The following is a 14,062-nucleotide window of genomic DNA, read 5'->3' on the forward strand; positions in this document are numbered from 1 at the left end:
GTCTGACTTTGGCCCAAGTCATGATCTCACAGTTCCTGAGTTTGAGCCCCAAATGGGTCTCCACACTGCCAGTGCTCTCTCCTCTAGCTCTCTCTTCTCTCTCTGCCCGTCCCACACTCCTGCTTTCTCTCTCACACAAAATAAATAAATAAACTTAAAAACAAACAAACAAAACAAAAACAAAAACAAAAACCTTTCCAGAAAGGCAACCTATTGAAATGGGGAAAATACTTGTAAAACATATATCAGATAAGGAATTAATAGCCAAAATATTTTTAAAAGACTCATATGACTCAATAGTAACTAAACAACCAAATCAAAACAAAACCAAACCCAACTGTTAATAAAATGGAAAGAGGAACTGAATAGACATTTTTCCAGAAAAGACACACAGATGGCCAACAGATACATGAAAAGATGCTTGACATCATCAGTCAATAAGAAAATGCACAATGAGATATCACCTCACACCTGTTATAACGGTTATTATCAAAAAGACAAGAAGTAAGAGTTGGTGAAGCTGTGGAGAAAGGAGAATCCTTGTGCTGTGTTGTTAGTGGGAATGAATATTGGTGCAGCCACCATGGAAAACAGTATGGAGTGTCCTCAAAAAATTTAAAGTAGACCTACCATATGATTCAGCAATTCCACTTATGAGTATATATCCAAAGAAGGTGAGGGGTGCCTGGCTGGCTCAATCAGTAGAGCAGGTGACTCGATCTCAGGGTCAGGAGTTTGAGTTCCATGTTGAGTGTAGAGTCTACTTACACACACACACACACACACACACACACACACACACGGTGAAAATACCTACTTGAAAAGCTATATTCACCCCCATGTTTACTGCAGCATTATTTACAATGGCCAAGACATTGAATCAACATAAGAGTCCATTGATGGATGACTGGATAAAGAAACTGTGACACACTAACGCACACACATATGAATATTATTTGGCCACAACAAAGAAGGAAATTTTGCCATTTGTGCCTACATGGATGGACCTTGACGGTATTATGCTAAGTGAAATAAATCAGATGGAGAAAGACGAATATTGTATGATCTCACTTACCTGTGGAATCTAAATAAACAAAGAAAAAATAAACTCATAAATACAGACTGGTGGTTGCCAGAGGCAGGGGATGGAGAGTGGGTGAAATGGGTGAGGGTGGTTAAATGGTACCAACTTCCAGTTATAAAATAAATAAGTCCTGGGAATGTAATGTACAGCATAATGACTATACTTAATAATATTGTATTGAATATTTGAATGTTGCTAAGAGAGTAGATCTTAAAAGTTCTCATCATAAGAAAAAAATTCATAACTATGTGTGGTGATGGACGTTAACTAGACTTATTGTAGTGATCATTTCACACTATACACAAATATATAATTATTTTGTTGTACACCTGAAACAAATATGTTATATTTCACCTATATCTCAACAACAACAATAATAATATTTTCAGAAATAAAATTTCAGCCTTTTCAGAAATAAAATTTCAAGCTCAGATGACTTCACTAGTGAATTCTGCCAGTCAGTGATGAAATAATATATATTCTCTGTAAACTATTTCAGAAAATCAAAGAGGGAATACTTCCTAGATAGTTTTGTGTAACAAGTTTCAACCTGATACCAAAACTAGACAAATATAAGAAAACAATATAGACCAATATCTCTCATGAACATAAATGCAAAAATCTCTAATAAGCTTTAGCAAATCAAATCTAGCAATACGAAAACCATCTCATGACTCAGTGAGGTTTTCCCCAGGAATGAAAGATTGATTTAACATCAGAAAATAAATTAATGTGATTCATATTAACAGGCTAAAAAATAAAAATCATATGATTTCTTAATAGCTTCAGTAAAAGCATTTGAGAAAATTCAACATCAATTCATGATTAAAACTCTCTGTAAAGTAGTAATAGAAAGGAACTTTCTCAATCTGATAAAGTACATCTATTAATAAAAAACAACCAGGGGCGTCTGGGTGGCTCAGTCGGTTAAATATCCAACTCTTGATTTTTAGCTCAGGTCATGATCTCATGGTTTATGAGTTTAAGCTCCGTGGCAGGCTCTGCACTGAAAGCCTGGAACCTGCTTCAGATTCTCCCTCTCCCACTCTCTCTGTCCCTCCCCTGCTCTCCTTCTTAAAAAATAAATACACTAAAAAAATAATAATTTACCAAAAAAAAGAACAACCAACCTACAGATAATTTTAGGTTTAATGATGAAAGACTGAAAGACACTAGATTGAGAAAATTTTTGAGAATGTCTGCTTTTTCATGTCTATTCAACAGTCAAACAGGAATCCTAATCAATACAAGAAGCCTAAATAAACAAAAAGGCATATGCCTGAAAAGTAAGACATAAAACAGTTTTTATCCACAGGTGTGACATAATGGTCTATGTCAAAATTTTAAGGGAACTACAAAAAAAAAGCTACTAATTAGGGATCCTGGGTGGTTCAGTCAGTTAAGCAACTGGCTTTGGCTCAGGTCATGATCTCATGGTTTGTGAGTTCAAGCCCCATGTCGGGTTCTGTGCTGACAGCTCGCTCAGAGCCTGGAGCCTGGTTAGGATTCTGTGTTTTCCTCTCTCTCTGTCCCTCCCCTGCTCATGCTCTGTCTCTGTCTCTAAAAATAAATAAACATTAAAAATTTTTTAAAAATAAAAGCAAAACAAAAACAAAAAAGCTACTAGTAAGTAAGTTTAACAAGGGCAGAAGATAAAAAAATCAATTACATATTATGTAGACTAGTAACAAACAATTTGAAACTAAAAAAAATACCATTTTAAAAGCATCAAAAATATAAACTATTTAGGGATAAATTTAATAAACTGCAAATATTGCTGAAAGAAATGAAAGAATACCTAAATAGGGGCGTCTGCATGGCTCAGGTGATTAAGTGTCTGACTCTTGATTTCAGCTCAAGTCATGATCTCACAGTTGTATTAATTCTTTAGAATTCTGGATATTATCCCTTATCAAATATATGGTGGGCAAATATTTTCTACCATTCTATAGTTTGCTTTTTCACTTTGTTTCTTTTGCTGTTCAGAAGCTTTTTAAGTTTGATATAGTCCCATTTGTCTATTTTTGCTTTTATTGCTTGTGCAAGTTGATTCTTTTAAATGAAAACATAACTAAGGCATTAAAGGGACAATTTATGAAGGCTACCTTTAAGATTCTGGACTGAGAGATAAAAATACTTACCTTGAGGATGCTAGGTGGCTTAGTTAGTTGAGCATCTGACTCTTGATATCACTTCAGGTCATGAACCCAGGGTCATGGGATTGAGCCCCATGTTGGGCTCCCTGCTGAGCGTGGAGCCTGCTTAAGATTCTCTCTCTCCTTCTGCCCCTCTCTCTTGCTCAAGCGCTCTCTCTGTCTCAAAAAAAACAAAAAACAAAACAAAACACCCAAAAAAGCAAAAACAACAACAAAAAATTTACATTAAGTCATCTATCCCCACCCTCGGCCCCTACTCCCCCCCGCCCCCCACAGTAGCTATTTATGGGTAACCTGCTCTGTGCTTAGCACCATACAAAATTCCTACCAGGAATTCATAGTCTTGAGGAAGATACATACAAGTAAACAGATAAATTAAAGTCCAACACAGTGAAAGCCTTATGTAGATAAGGAATTTGTCAACAAGAAAGACTGAAATGATACCAGGCAGAGAGCCCAGATTCTTGCAGAAGATTTCTTTCAGAACTTAAACAATGGTGCCTGTTTTTATTTCTGCCATTGATATGCAAATTAGTTCCTCCAAGACTTTCATTAGCTTAAGAACAATTGCATACAACCAACTTTTGATTTTACTTGGCAACAAAGGAAACTGATATTTCATCAACAATGAAAATCTACAGGAATTCCCAGGTTACATTGAAGGCAATAATCTCAACCTAATTTACCTAATGTTTTGCCAGAATTGCTATAGCAAAATAGGTTATAGTTCTCTGCCCACTTTTCAGTAGGAGGATTAATGACTTGTTGAAAGGGCCAAATTCAGTGGGGGAGGGAAAGCAGCCTAAATAATCCAAGACTACAAATCTGTTAGTTCCAGAATAGATAAATAAGGAACACCTCCTAATATATATGTAATAAATCAGTTCAAATAATAAATTACTGATAGTCAACCATTTTGGACCTGTAAAAAAAGGCTATTTCTTATGGTTCTAACTAATATATCAGGCAAAAGAAGAAACACATCAGAAATAAGGAAGAGGGGCGCCTGGGTGGCTCAGTTAGTTGGACGTCTGATTCCTGATTTTGGTTCAGGTCATGATCCCAGGGTTGTGGAATCCAGCTCCAAAGTGGTGCTGAGCTGAGCTTAGATCCTGCTTAAGATTCCCTTTCCCTCTTCCTCTTCCTCTGCCCCTCCCTTGCATGCGTATGCATGCTTTCTCTCCCTAAAAAAGAAAGAAAAGGAAGGAAGGAAGGAAGGAAGGAAGGAAGGAAGGAAGGAAGGAAGGAAGGAAGGAAGGGCTAGGTCAAATTTGCAGAAGTCTTTCACTCTGCCTTCTAAGGTTTATTTATATATATTACAGTATGGAGCACCTACTCTGTGCCAGCCTACCATAGTTTGGTCAAATAGTGCATAGTGTCAGAGAAGACAGTGTCATGGCTCAGCTGTGAAATGGGACAGGGATAAGAAGCACCAGGCCTTCCACATATAGCTTTTCTGAATTGCTTTTGTTAAATCATGAAATTCCAGTGTTGGAAAGGGACGTTGGAGGACATTTAGTCTCAGGCAGTAAATACAGAACGAGAGACAATTTCTTAGGATATAGATTTTTTTTGTAATAAATGAGGTAATAAAGTTACTGTTGATCACTGACCCTCTAAAACAATGAAACCAAAGGGCAATCCTTCTTGACTATTAAAAGCCTTCTCTCAGAGGAGCAATAATTGAGTTAATGGATACAGAACTAGATTTATTCTCTGTGGAAGCTATAAAAATGCAGTAAAAATAATTGTTTTACATTTGTAGAGAGCCCTATAGCTTATAAAGCTCTTTTCAGTAGCAGTAATTATGTTTTACATTTGTAGGAAAACTTACAGTTTATAAAGCTCTTTGACTCACAAGACTTTATTTGATCTTTCTCAAAATTATATGAAGTACATAAGCAGGTATTACCTCCACTGTAAAAGCATTTCATTTTAACATAATTTCAGTCTTAAAGAAAAGTTGTGGTAGTATATGGAATTTGCATAGACTCTACACTCAGATTCTCCAAATGTTGACATTTAACTACATTTGCTTTATATTTGTTTGTCTGTTTTCTGAACTATTTGCAAGTTGTAACCTTTTACCGCTAAATATTTCAATGTGTATTTTCTAGAAACAAGCATATTCTTTTATACAACCACCACATAAATTTCAAAATCAGGACATTAATATCAATATAATTCTGTTAGCTAGTTTACAGGCATTATTCAAATTTTGACAATTATCCCAGTAGTACCAGCTATAGAAAAAGAAGAAACTGCGCTGAAGGCTCAGAGCCTGGAGCCTGCTTCAGATTCTGTGTCCCTGTCTCTGTCTCTCTGCCCCTCCCCTGCTCATGCTCTGTCTCTCTCTCTCAAAAATAAATAAACATTAAAAAAATTAAAAAAGAAAAAGAAAATTTGAAATCATAGATTTCATTCAGTTTTCATGTCTCCTTAGTGTTCAAGTCCTCAGTTTTTGTTATCTTTCATGACTCTGGGTTTTTTTTTTAATGATTATTAATTTTTGCAGGAGGGAGAGAGAGACAGAGCATGAGAGAGTGGGGAGGGGCAGAGAGAGAGGGAGACACAGAATCTGAAATGGGCTCAAGGCTCTGAGCTGTCAGCACAGAGCCGGACTCGGGGTCTGAATTCACAAATTGCGAAATCATGACCTGAGCCGAAGTCAGATGCTTAGCTGAATGAGCCACCCAGAAGCCCTGACTCTGGCATTTTTATGAGTACAGGCTAGTTATTTTGTACAATATCCCTCAATCTGAGTTTTTCTATTGTATTTCCATTTTTTAAGTGAGGAAAATAAGACCCAAAGTTTGAAAGACGTAAATAAATGGAGGAGGTAAGACTCAAATTTGGGTCTTTGATTTCAATATAATTGCCCTCTACGGTACTTCCAAAATAATAACTTAGTTCACTTAGATATATGTAGAACTTACCTTTGCATAAATTATGATAATCGATCAAGACAGATGTTCAAACACTGGCTGACTTGTTTGCCTTGACTATTTGCTTGACTATTTGCCAGTTAATTTAAGCTTTGAATGGGGAGTGGGGAGTGGGTAGTGATTTTCAGATTGTTCTGCAGAGGTGCATTAAGGCTAAGAGAACAGGGCTTCAGGTTCCCAGACCAATTTCATTAGGACAGAACCACGGTATTTTCTCTGTTGATTATATTTACAATTTCATTCTTTAAAATGTTTATTTATATAACACGGGGCTCTAACTCACGAGCTGTGAGATCATGACCTGAGCTGAAGTTGGACGCCCAACCAACTGAGCCACCCAGGTTCCCCTCAATTTCATTTTTTAAAAAAGGATACTTTTTCTAAGATTTTGAAAAACATTAAATGAGATGATCCTTAAGCTTATTTCAAACAGTAATGAATGGAAGAATGGAAGAATAGGTAAGAGAAGTAGAGGTAGAGACCTATTCATTGTTAAGCAAGAGGAAGAAAAAGAAAAAAAAACCAAATTACTTCAGAAAAAGCATTTCCAAAAATTTAATAAACTTTAAAATAATGTTCCTAAGATGTTACATTAAGAACAGTGTCTATCCTTCTACAGCCTAAGTTCTGATATCAGTTCAGACAGATACTAAATTCCAGTTCACATGTTGCCTCCTCCATGAAGTCTTCCTGGTGACTCTTTGGAAGTAACATCTTCATTCACCTCAAATTCCATTATCTGGACCTCTTATCATTAGTATTTTTAGACTGTGTAGTAGTTATTTCTGTATATATCTTATTTCCCTACTACATTGTAAGTTCCTTAAGAGTAGGTACTGTTTTGGGGCGCTTGGGTGGCTCAGTCTGTTAAGCGTCCGACTTTAGCTCAGGTCACAATCTCGCGGTCTGTGAGTTTGAGCCCCGCCTCGTGCTCTGGGCTGATGGCTCAGAGCCTGCTTCCGATTCTGTGTCTCCCTCTCTTTCTGCCCTTCCCCCGTTCATGCTCTGTCTCTCTGTCTCAAAAATAAATAAACATTAAAAAAAAATTAAAAAAAAAGAGTAGGTACTGTTTTTCATTCTCTTTGTATTCTCTACAGTTCCTTGCATGTTATTTTGCACATAATAAATGCTCATAAATACTTGTTGAATGAATGCAGTACAACCAGTCCCCTCCTTATTTGGGAAAATAAAATGAAAACACTGTCATATGAGAGAGGCATTCAACTTGTTTTTTGTGGTCTCAAAGAATGAATAAAGAAGGACAAACGTTTGATATAGAAGCACTTTCTTCCAATTAAAGTCAAAAAATAGATTTGCTGACTTGTGAGACAAGGTTTCTTACCTTGTGTGGTTTCTACTAGCAGAAATGGAACGATTGTTATTTAAAAAATTTTTTAAATGTTTATTCACTTCTGAGAGAGAGAGAGAGAGCGAGAGAGAATGAGCAGGGGAGGGGCAGAGAAAGAGGGAGACACAGAATCTGAAGCAGGCTCCAGGCTCTGAGCTCTCTGCACAGAGCCAGACACGGGGCTCAAACCCACAAACTGCAAGATCATGACCTGAGCCAAAGTCCGAGGCTCAACCGACTGAGCCACCCAGGCACCCCAGAAATGGAATTATTACTGAAGATGCATAAAGTATAATCTTATTCAGCTCTGAAAGTCTCTTGGTGGCCAGAGCATTAACTCTGAAGCCAGACCACCTGAGTTCCAAGTTGGGGCTAAGTCACTTACTACCTGGGTGGGTTTTTGGTAAACCACTAAATCTCTATGCCTGTATCTGCAAATTGGGGATAATTTATGTGATTCTAAGATACAATTATTTTAACATTTCTGAAATCAGGGTGCTTATTTCAATTAATGTCACCCAGATGGCAATTGTGACATAATTGTCAGTTCATATTGTTCATACTTGAAATGAGCTATATGCAATCTTAGTACACCAGATGTGTCTTTCAAAAGATTACAGTATAAATTGGCATTGAAACTAAACATTTTTGTACATGCAAAAAGGCAAGGAAACAGAGTAATGGGGTGTAAATTTCATATTAGTGAGCAAGTATTTATCATTAATTGTAAATTTTTTCTTTTCCTTCTTAATGGTAAATAAAATAATGGTAAGTCTTTTTTTAAATTTTTTAATGTTTATTTTTTGAGAGACAGAGAGAGAAAGAGAGAGAGAGAAGGAGAGAAGGAGTGGGGCAGGGGCAGAGAAAGAGAGGGAGACACAGAATCTGAAGCAGGCGCCAGGCTCTGAGCTGTCAGCACAGAGCCCAATGCGGGGCTCGAACTCAGGAACTATGAGATCATGACCCGAGCCAAAGTCAGAAGCTTAACCAACTGAGCCACCCAGGCACCCCAAATAATGGAAGTCTTAAACCTGACATCTTAGATCCAGTGAATCTGTTATCTCACTGGTTATCTCCTGAGGTTGTTGTAAAGGTTGTAAGATTAAACATGTTAATACATGTAAACTGCTTAGAACAGAGCCTGGGACAAAGTTAGCACCATATAAGTACTATAGTTATTATATATTATAGTAATATATATATTATATTATAGTTATATATATAGTTATTATATATTTTATCTATGTAGTCACCATTAATTTTAAGAGTTGCACTCTCGAAACCAGCTTCTAATGGGATGTCATAAGTGATAAGGTCATGGGGATTGCAAAAGAAAAACTAGGGGTTTCTTCAAGGTGAAAATATAGCTTTGGAAATTAGGAATTAATGCCCTTAAAGTAGAGGAAAGTCTCTGATAATACAATAAGTTCCTGTAGAGCCAGACTTCTTAAACTTTTTTCAATGAAAATGAAGAGTCTGGAGACAAAGACAACAGGTTGTGGTGGTATCTCCTGCCTTATCTCTCTTTCACACTCTACAGTGTCTGTGCTGTCCATTTCCCAAGGCATAGCTGCCTTTTTGAGATTTCTACTTCTTATCGTTTCAGAAATTTCACGGCCTTTCTTCTGTGTTGGGTCCTGTTTCCTAAATCCTATGCCTTCCTCTTTCTTAGTTTTGTTTTACATTTTGATGGAGATAGTCTTTTCTCCCTGCTGAGAAAAGGTGGGCAACAAGTGAAAAAAAAATTTTTCTGAGGATATGTTTGTCTAAAAATATCCTTACTTTTTGGATGCCTGGGTGCCTCAGTTGGTTAAAGTGACTTTGGCTCAGGTCATGATCTCACAGTTATGAGTTCAAGCCCCACCTTGGCCTCTGTGCTGACAGCTCAGAGTCTGAAGCCTGCTTCAGATTCTGTCTCCCTCTCTCTGCCCCTCCTCCCCTGCTTGTAGTTCGTCTCTGTCTCAAAAATAGATAAACATTAAAATAATTTTTTAAATAAAAATATCTTTACTTTTACTCTCAGTTTATTGATAATTTGGGTATTGAATTCTAGGTTGGAAATTGTTTTCCTTCAGAATTTTGAAGGCATTGCTTTAGTGTCTTTTAACTTCTATTGCTGTGCTAGGGAAGTCCAATGTCATTCTGATTCCTGATACTTTTGATGTAGCTGGATACTTTATATGTAATGATACTTTTTTGGTTTTCATTCTGGATATTTTCATTTAAGATATTTCCTCCACCTCCTATGATCTAAAACTTCTCAGTGTAGCTCCTTTTTCTTCAAATATTTGTTTTTGTTTTATTATTATTATTATTTTAGTGTATTTATTTATTTTGAGAGAGAGAGAGTGCAAGCAAGCACATGTGGGAGAGGGGCAGAGAGAGAGGGAGACAGCGAATCCTAAGCAGGCTCAGCACTGTCAGCACAGAGCCCATGGGGCTTGAATTCATGAACTGTGAGATCATGACCTGAGCCGAAATCAAGAGTTGGATGCTTGATCGACTGAGCTGCCCAGGTGCCCCTTTCAGTTTAGCTCCTTTTTAATTAATCATACCCAGCCCTAGAGTGGGTCCTTTCAGTTTGAAGATCTATGTCTTTCAGTTCTGAAAAGTTCTTCTGTGTTTTTTTTGTTGTTGTTGTTAATTTCTTCCTGGTGTTTTGTTATTCTCCTTTTCCAGAATAGCTATTCATCAGATATTGTATTTCTTTGATACTTTAATGATCTTACTGTCTATTATCCATTGTTTTGATCAATTGTCTGGAAGATTTCCTTGACATTATCTTCCACACTTATTAGCGAGGTGTTTATGCTAGCTGTCATATTTTTAATTTTTAAGATCTTTTTAAATGTATCTTTCTTTTTCCTGGAACATACTATTCCCTTCATGAATAGAATACAATATCTTGTTATCTGAGAATATTATTTATGGTTTTTTTTTGAAAAAAGTATTTTTATTTTAAAGTATTTTTATGCCTTGTCTCTTGGGTAGCTTTTGCATTTGTTTGGATAGCTTTTATGTCAAAGATATTCCTTGGATCCTTTACTGCTCTCACGTTTAAGAATGAGGTATTAATCAGTTCACTGGAAACTTTTGAGGGTATGCAATTGATTTGCTTCATTGTAGCCAAGCTTTTAAAAGTTATTTTATTTTAATTAAGAAAGTTTAATTGTGGGGCACCTGGGTGGCTCAGTCGGTTGAGTGTCCGACTTCAGCTCAGGTCTTGATCTCACAGCTTGTGAGTTCAAGCCCCGTGTCGGGCTCTGTGCTGACAGCTTGGAGCCTGGAGCCCGCTTCAGATTCTGTGTCTCCCTCTCTCTCTGCCCCTAGCCCACTCACATTCGGTCTCTGTCTCTCTCAAAAATAAATAAACATTAAAAAACATTTAATTGTGGTAAAATGCACATAATATAAAATTTACCATCTTTATCATTTTTAAGTTACAGCTCAGTAGTATTAACTACACTCACATTGTTGTACGACCAGTCTCCAGAACTCTTATCCTCTTGCAAAACTGAAACTCAATATCCATTAAATAACAACTCTCCATTTCCCCCTTTTCCCTCCCCTGGTAACGTTCTTCTACTTTTTGTCTTTATGAATTTGACTACTTCAGGTATCTCCCATAAGCAGAATCATACAGTATTTGTCTTTTTGGGATGCGCTTAATTCATTTAACATAATGTCCTTAAATTTCACCCATATTGTACTATGTGTCAGAATTTACTTTTTTTTTTTTTTTTTTAAGTAAGCTTCATACCCAGCATGGACTACAACATGACCTGAGATCAAGACCTGAACTGAGATCAAGAGTAGGTCGCTTAACAAATTGAGCCACCCAAGTTCAATTGGTTACCTTAGAATTTACTTCCTTTTTAAGACTGAATCATATTCCTTTGTATGTACTTGCCACATTTTGCTTATCCATTCAGCTGTCAGTGGACACTGGGGTTGCTTTCTCCTTTTGTCAATTGTGAAAAATGTTGCTATGAACATGGGTGTACAAATATCTCTTTAAGACCATGCTTTGGGGGCACCTGGGTGGCCTGGTTAAGTGACAGACTCCTGATTGCAAACTCACAGTTTGTGCGTTTGAGCCTATTTCTGTGCTGACAGCATGAAACCTGCTTGGGATTCTCTTTCTGCCCTTCCCCTGCTTGCACACATGCACTTTCCCAAAAATAAATAAACATTAAAAAACAGAAGACTATGCTTTCAATTCTTTAGGGTATATGCCTGGAAGTAGAATTGCTGGATCATATGGTAATTCCATTAATATTTTGAAGAATGACTATACAATTTTTTGTATTTTACATTCCCACCATTTTACATTCCCACCAATAGTGTACAGAGGTTCCAATTTTTCTACCTTTTCATCAATACTTGGTATTTTCTATTAAAAATTTTTTAATGTTTATTTATTTTGAGAGAGACAGAGTGTGAGCAGGGGAGGAGCAGAGAGAGAGGGAGACAGAGAATCCAAAGCAGGTTTGAGGCTCTGAGCTGTCAGCACAGAGCCCGACACATGGCTTGAACCCACGAACCGTGAGATCATGACCTGGGCCAAAGTTGGACACTCAATCGACGGAGGCACCCAGGTGCCTCAGTATTTTCTATTTTTAAAATTACTAGTAGCTATCGTAATGGATGCAGGCAGGCTGTTTTATATGTATAGTTTGGGACTCTGCTTTTTCCACAGGAAAGGATCTTGAACATTTTTGCATGTCAATGGACATTTTTCTAAACATGATTTATTTTTTATTTTTATTTTCTTAAAGAGAAAGAGACAGAGCACAAGCTGATGAGAGGGGCAGAGGGAAAGAGAGAGAATCTCAAGCAGCCTCCACCTTGGGATCCTGACCTGAGGTAAAATCGAGTCTGATGCCCAACTGACTGAGCCACAGAGGTGCCCCTCAAAACATGATTTTTAATGGTTGTATTATTATTATTATTTTTAATTTTTTAACGTTTATTTATTTTTGAGAGACAGAGACATGGCACGAGTGGGGGAGGGGCAGAGAGAGAGGGAGACACAGAATCCCAAGCAGGCTCCAGGCTCTGAGCTGTCAGCACAGAGCCCGACCCCGGGGCTCGAACTCACCAGCCGTGAGATCATGACCTGAGCCAGAGTCGGAAGCTCAGCTGACTGAGCCACCCAGGCGCCCCATTCATGGCTGTATTATTGAACAGATCCTATAATGTGGTATTTAAATTTGTTTCCATTAATTTTTAGGGTAGAAATCTTTGTGTACATCCCTGATATTTTCTTTAGTTGATAAGGTCCTGGAGGTTGAATTCCTGGGTCAGAGGGTATATATTTTCAATATATATTGCCAGTTTTCTTTCCTGAAAGGTTGCATCAGTTTATATTCCTATTAGCAGTGTAAGAGTATCACCTACACTGAATATTAACAGACAACATTAATTAATTAATTTTAATTTGAGAGAGAGAGAGACAGGAAGAGGGGCAGAGGGTGAGAGAGAGAATCTTAAGCAGGCTCCATGCTCAGCGTGGAGCCAACGTGGGGCTCTATCCCATGACCTTGGGATCATGACCTGAGCTAAAATCAAGAGTCCAACCCAACAGACTGAGCCACCCAGGCACCCCATTTGCCTGTTATTCTTTTTTTTTAAATTTTTTAAATGTTTATTCATTTTTGAGAAACAGGGAGAGACAGAGTGTGAGTGGCGAGGGGCAGAGAGAGGGACACACAGAATCCAAAGCAGGCTCCAGGCTCTGCGCTGTCAGCACAGAGCCCCACGCAGGGCTGAACCCAGGAATGGGGAGAACATGACCTGAGCTGAAGTCAGAGGTTTAACTGAGGTTTGACTGAGCCACAGGCTCCCCTGTCTGTTATTCTCTTTTCTTCTTTCTTTCTTTCTTTCTTTCTTTCTTTCTTTCTTTCTTTAAAGTTTATTTATTTTGAGAGAGAGATAGAGAGAGAGAGAGGGTGTAAGCAGGGTAGGGGCAGAGAGAGAGGGAGAGAGACAATCCAAGAATCCCAAGCAGGCTCCAAGCTCTCAGTACAGAGCAGGAGGCAGGGCTGGAACTCATCAACCATGAGATCATGACCTGAGGCAAAATCAAGAGTCCTAGGCTTAAGTGACTGAGCCACACAGGTGCCCCATGTCATTCTTGAGTTGTTAGAACTTTTTATTTTTTATTTATTTATTTTATTTTTTTCAACGTTTATTTATTTTTGGGACAGAGAGAGACAGAGCATGAACGGGGGAGGGGCAGAGAGAGAGGGAGAGACAGAATCACAAACAGGCTCCAGGCTCTGAGCCATCAGCCCAGAGCCTGACGCGGGGCTCGAACTCACGGACCGCAAGATCGTGACCTGGCTGAAGTCGGAAGGTTAACTGACTGCGCCACCCAGGCGCCCCAGAGTTGTTAGAACTTTTTATACACAAGCTCTCTTTGCCGTTCATGATAGTCCTTCTTTTTCTTATTTACTTCTAAAGTTTATTTTATTTTCAACTTCCAGAAGTTTAAAAAGTTTATTTGGTTACATTTGTTCATCTTTTA

Source organism: Acinonyx jubatus, chromosome B4, assembly GCF_027475565.1.
Source record: "Acinonyx jubatus isolate Ajub_Pintada_27869175 chromosome B4, VMU_Ajub_asm_v1.0, whole genome shotgun sequence".
NCBI lineage: Eukaryota > Metazoa > Chordata > Mammalia > Carnivora > Felidae > Acinonyx > Acinonyx jubatus.